The 6,560-nt window shown below is 40.6% G+C and overlaps 1 long non-coding RNA gene across 4 annotated transcripts in view; it reads left to right on the top strand.

The window, feature by feature from the left end:
* The window catches only part of LOC311586991, a 37,982-nt gene that overhangs the window by 702 nt on the left and 30,720 nt on the right, over positions 1–6,560 (top strand). The gene's annotated exons all lie outside the window — the stretch shown is intronic.

The following is a 6,560-nucleotide window of genomic DNA, read 5'->3' as shown; positions in this document are numbered from 1 at the left end:
TCGAGAGAACAATTAGCCAAATTGTTATTTTTAAGCAGCCGCTGCCCTTGGTTCCCATGAACTAAAAGGGGAAGAGGAATTTTAAAGGCAGGTTACAATTACTTCATTCCTGTGGAATTTACAGCTATGTGAGGACTGCCTCACTCCCACGTGCATAATGAAAAGTGGAGTCTACAGAAACCAGGGCTAGTGGTTAATCATTTCATAACGATGTCACTGTTCTGGGGAGGAGCCAAGGAGTGAGAGTTGCTAGAAACTTATGCTTTAGGAATTTAGAAGGGATGCCTCACATAAAGTGGAATTTTCCTTAGCCATCCAAGCAGTCTCTAGCTGAGTCTAGAAATGCCTCATGTCTGTATCCCAGCATTGGGGAGCTGCAGAAGCAACAGAATAGTCAATAAATTAGAAGTCGGTCTAGGCATAGAGAATTCTAGTTCCAGTCCTGGGCTAAGGAATCAAAGAAGCCTCAAAAGAGCAGAAACCTTGTCCATTCAAGAAGTTCCCAGTACCACTTGTTTGAGACACACACACACACACACACACACACACACACACACACGCCTTAAAAACTAAATTGAAGAATGTTTAAATCATTGGCCCCTAGGCAGGTGTATCTGATAATTTATAAAACTTCAAATTTGAATTCAATCCCGGAGACCCACAAGGTAGAGCCAGCTCTCAGACTTCATGTGTATACCCCCACAAAAAAAAATATTGTAATTTAAAAATTATTTTTAAAAAACACACAAAAAAACATTTTCTTAAACCAGTTTCTTTACAAAGGGAAGGAGGGGGTATTAAATAATACTGACCGTGTGTGTGTGTGTGTGTGTGTTTCCACCACACGGGGACCTAGTAAGAAGAGGGTTTCACATTCCTTGGAGGTGGAGTTAAGGGTGGTTGTTACTCTCCACATGAGTACTGGGAACCAAACCCAGGACCTCTGCAAGAGTCATGGCTCTAGTCCCATCTGGAGTGTTCTTTAGCTAAGAGGTTTGGTTTTTGTTTTTGTTTTCTGTACTTAGTGATAACAAGTATCTAATTGTTCAAAATAAATTCTTTGCTCTCTTTAAAAGAGAAAAGAATTTCTATAAAGCCAACACTGTAGGCGTTTAACCATCAAAACACAAGAAACTGATCTCCAGAATGAATATGCTTTTTACTCCAGTATCTCTTTCTTGCTTTGCTCACCCTCTGACTAGCTTCTTGTCATGGCCTGATTCTGTTTTCAACACAAACAATACATTTGTCACATCTACAGCACTTCATAAGGAGGTTCTTGTTTTGATGTTTTAAAAAGCCATGTTTCAAGAGCTCTAGTAACTTAGCCAGTACCAGAATACAAATAATAGTAGCCAAGTGTCTAGTGCCATTTCTCAAAAGGAGCAGTGTAGCGGAACAGTTTTGTCAAACACCCAATCAAGAAGATGGCTCCGTGCCTGTTACCTTTCCTTCTTGTTTTTTGTTTTGTTTTCTGGAGGTAGGTACCAGACACAGAACACTGCGTATGCTAAACAACTGCTCTGCCATGAAGTACATCTCCAACCCTCAGCTTTGTCTCCCTGTGGAGCCCTTCTGGGCTCCGGAATTCTTTATTCTCTGGCCTTGGCCTCGTGCCAGGTTCCTGGATTACAGGCCTACACCAATATGACAGGCCCTCCAAGTTTATTTCTAGCTAGTTAAACCTTCATGAAATGAAAAATATGGTTAAAACCATTGAAAGGCAAGCTGGATGGCTCAGGGGTAAAAGAGGCTACCACCAAGCCTAACAGCTTGAATTCCGGTTCTGTGGCCCACTCAGTGGAAAGAGCCAAGTCCTGTGTAAGAAAGTGTATATGCTTTCACACAAAACAAAATGAGTAAATGTAAACCTTTTTTAAAATTTTTAAAGAAATCATGGTATAGATAGAAAAGTATTGTTATGTCCTAGGAATGACTGCAGAGTTGACCTAGAAAAGGCCTCACAGCAGTTTAAGGCAGCCAATAAGAGAAACTGTCACTGCTCCCTGGAACTTCTCCTAACGTACAGAGAGTAAATGATAATCTTGCCCTCTCCTGGTGTCTTTGCAGTAATAAAATATCTGTAAAAGGCCTGGTACATGGTTAGTTGCGGGGTCTAAAAGACTTAAAAGAAGTAGCCAGTTTTATAAACTTATATATTAAAATGTAGATATTACTATGGTCATAATTATTTTGGGAGACCAAAGGACATTTCTATTGGTTATCTTTTCTCAACCCAATTTTCTTTCTCCAGTGATTGCTTTCTCTTCCCTCAGAAGGTTCTGGAGGACACACATACTATATATACATATGTATGCATACATATGTGTGTATACATATCACACTACATATGTATGTTTACAAACAGATATATTCATACATGTAGTGTCTGTTATTTAGCTCACCTCTAGCACTGCATTTCATATTTCTGTCTCCAAATACCTACCTCTTTGCCTTTTCTTGCCAGCAATCTCCATGCTAAAAATGGCTAGAATTTTCCCCACAGGAGAGATTCTACAGGCCCTTAGCCAAGCCTGGCAAATAACATCTCTTCTCTATTCAGCTTGCTCTGCCAAAACAACGACTTAAAACTTCCCTCCCCAGACTCCAGCCCTTCAGTTACTCCCTTGTTCTAGGCAGGCGGTATTGGCCCAGATTTCTGCAGTTCTGCTTCAAACCATTTCAAATCTATAAATGAAGCCCTGTCTGCAGTCACCTTCGCTTCCTTTGCTTCTGAGTGAACTGAGGCAGTTTCCTCCAGCCAACGCCAGCCGTGTGCTTGTGTTCTGACTCCATCCTTAGCAGGAAACCATCTGTAAATCCGGCATCCCTCTTCTCTTCCTCATATTTTTAACTTATTTTCCAGTCTGCTTCCCTTCAGTGAGTGATCAGTGTGTCTCAGTGTCACGCCATCACCATTACCAAACTTCCTGTCACAGGTTAATACTTGAGCATTTCTTTGGAACATTAATAAAGTAACAGTCCCACCCACTGTACTGCAAGCTTTGTGAGTAACTGCACCATGCTCTAGTTATTTACAGTTTTAGTCCTAGAGCCTAGCATGATGTTGGTTAAAGTTGGGACTCAATAAATATATGATGAATTAGCGAAAATATGTTAAAACATGCATCTACATGTAATACTGTATATCAACTTACACTCATGATTACATAAGTATAAGACTCAGTGTTTGGAATGTTCTAAAACATGCATATTACAATGTCAGCAGGTCATAGCATTTATGTGTTTTGGCTTTCCATTACTGTGACAAAATACCCAAGATGATCAACTTGAGAAGAGGAAAGGTTCACTTGTGTTGTTTCAGAAGTTCCACACATGACTGATTGTCCTTATTAGTTTGAGCCAGTAGTAGCACACAGTGTGTAAGAGAAGGTGGGCTCTTCACCTGATGGAAGCAGTAAAAGGGGCTGGAAGGAGTAAAGGTCCTAATATTTCAAGAGTACATCCAAATAACATCACTTCCAGGGTTTCTGTGACCTTCCTGTAGTGGCAGAAGCTGTGGGAAAGATAAACTTCACATGACCTGGGGATTGACATTCCAGACCCAAGCGTGTGTGTGTGTGTGTGCGCGCGCTCGCGTGCATCAAGATATGTATAAGTTACACAGATATATTCTTACCACAGTTAATTTCAGTGAGTATACTTAAAAATAGCTTATGTTTCATGTAACAGGTGTATATATGTACTGTCTATGATGTTCCTAAAAACAAAGGTTTGTTTTGTTTTCCACAAGATCTCACTCTGTATATTAGGCAGGCCTGAAACTTCTGAACTCCCTGCCCCACCTCCTAAGTGCTGCAATTATAGGCATGTGCCATCATGCCTGTGTACATTTTTTAAAAACAGGTAATAATAGATTCACAGGAGGTTCCAAAAGGGAACAGGTGCATTCTGGACCCTCTCTCTCTCTCTCTCTCTCTCTCTCTCTCTCTCTCTCTCTCTCTAAGTGATTTCATCTACATGTTGTACAATGTATGTGCATGTAGCTCTCTATCTCTTTATCCTATGTAAGGTTATATAGCCACAACTCGAGTCAAGATCCAGAACTGTCACATCACCATACATGTCAGCTGTGCTAATCTGTTACTGTCTCTGAATCTCTGGGCAGAATGTGCAGACAATGAGAGCACGCAATACAGGCCCCTGACCTCAGTAGCTGCCCAGACTTTAACACAGCTGATGTCCTGGTGGAGGTCCCACTCAGGCTCTAAGACTCAGCATGTAGACTGCACCACCTAGCAAAAGGGAAACAAAGACCTAATCCATCAGAATCCATGCTTCTGAAAAGTCTCTGAATGACTGCCTTTGCTCTTTGGATTTGACAGTTCTTCCAGCGAATTATTTTTGCTAACTTAGGTGTGTCAATCCAGGATGTGGTTTTTATGCTTAACAGCTCACCGTGAGAAAGGCTAGGGACTACACTGAGCTCTTGAATACTCAGTGTACTTGAGAGTTGACCAATGCAGAATTACTATTGGTTTAAACCCATGTCCAGTAGGTTTTTTTGTTTTTTGTTTTGTTTTGTTTTGTTTTGGTGGATGGTCCATAACAAAATGGTCTTTTTAGTCTGTATAAGGCTTTAAGATCCACTGTGATGACATGTACAACAGTGGCTCACTTTCTTTTATGAGTCAGTATGAATCCCTGGTATACAGTTATCACAGTTTAACCATCCCCTATTGGATATTTTGTTTATTCGCAGTCATGTGGCTTTTATAAATGAGGTAGAGCATTTAGGTGTGATTGCTGATATGCTAAGGCTTACTTGCTCTCATTCCTTTTTTGGCCTCTGTTAGGTTTTTCCCCTTATCTTTCTGTTGCTTATGTAAATATTGTTTGGAATTTCACTGTAATTTATGTGTGGAGTGTTTGACTTTTGGCATACATTTTTTAGTGTACTTACCTTTTTATAGCTGCAAGTCTAGTGTTGCATGTACATGATTCACTGCAGTGACAAGATTATACTGGTTCAAACCCCAAGAACTTGAGCTTTGTTTAAGTTTCTTTACTCTCCCCAATTTATAGCCATTGTAACTGTGTACCTATAACTATATGGAACAATGTTATAACCTTTGCTTCTATCATCAAACAAAATTTAGAAATTTCCAGAGAAGTCCATTTTATCAACTCAGCTTCTTTTCTTTTTCCATTGTCTTTTCTTCCCTTCCAATGTTCAGTATTCTCTTTATCTTCTTTCTTGTTCGAGTACTTTGGCAGCCATTTTCTCAGGCAGGGTAGGCATAACAATAGAAAATGCATGACCACAGAAGCAAGAAGTAGGCTAATCTCATTCTCATACACTCTAAGGAAGCAGAGGAGAAAGAACAGGAAGTAATGTACTTCCTTCACGAAGGATGCACCTCCTAAATGCTCTATAACTTCCCCAAACAGCACTACCCCTGAACCACATGTTTAAACACACAATCATAATGGGGACATTTAATATTCAAGCTGCCACAATATCTACTGATTGTTTGGGTTTGTTATTTTCATTTGTATGGAAATTCTCCAAATTGCCGAGTGCTGAATCCTATCTTACTATAGCCTGATTATGTTGGTGGCTCTGGACCACACTGAAGCAGAAGCCACTCAGAGAAGACAGAGTGAGAGAATGGTACAAGTTAGCAAGTGTAATAACCTCAAGAGGGATATCTCAAGTGCCCTTGTTCCCACCAGGGTCCCCCTCTCAAAAGTTTCCAGAACCAAACTGCCATGTGGAGCACAAGCAAACTTAAACAGAGGACCTGTGAGGGCATATCCTTTTTAGGCCATGGCAATGCCAATGAAACCATGCAAGGGTACTTTTCTACTAACTACAATAGATACAGGATCTAAAAAGTTTGTTAGAGACTCCTTCCCAGAAAGTTTGGGAAAGCATAGGTTCTCCTATCTAATTTTTTGTCAAGTTGATACAATCTTGAGTTTTCTGGGAATAGGAACTTTAAATGAGAAAAAAAATGCCTCCATCAGATCAGCCTGTAGACAGGTTTGTACAGCATTTTCTTGATTGAAGATTGATGTGGGAGGGCCTAGCCTACCATAGGCAGTGCTATCCCTAGGCAGGTGGTCTTAGGGTGTATAAAAGAGCAAACTGAGCAAGCCATGGACAGCAAGTTAGTGAGCAGCATCCCTCCACGCTCTCTGCTTTAGCTCCTGCCTCAGAATTCTTGCTTGAGTTCCTGTCCTGTCTTCCCTCACGGATGCATTGTCACATGAACATGTAAGGCAAACAACCCTTTCCTACCCAAGTTCCTGTTGCTCATTATGTTTATTACAGCAATTGAGAAGCTAACTGAGACTTAGGTGGTACAGGTACCACTGTCTACCACATGCCCAAAGTCCCAAACTCTGAGAAGGAATGCAGGCATGCAGTGTAAGTAACACTGTTTGCCAAGGCGGGCATGGCAAGTACCTCTCACCATGAAGGGAAAGTTCTAAATCCACCTCGAGAGTTTTCAGGTTTCAAGAAAAGTCCAACTTTTCAAGAGGATTTCAAAATGAAAATGAGACATATATATTACCATATAAGCACACATGCA

This window comes from Acomys minous (genome assembly GCF_964271855.1).
Source record: "Acomys minous genome assembly, chromosome: 16".
In the NCBI taxonomy this organism is placed as follows: Eukaryota; Metazoa; Chordata; class Mammalia; order Rodentia; family Muridae; genus Acomys; species Acomys minous.
This window is presented reverse-complemented; position numbering and strand designations above follow the sequence as displayed.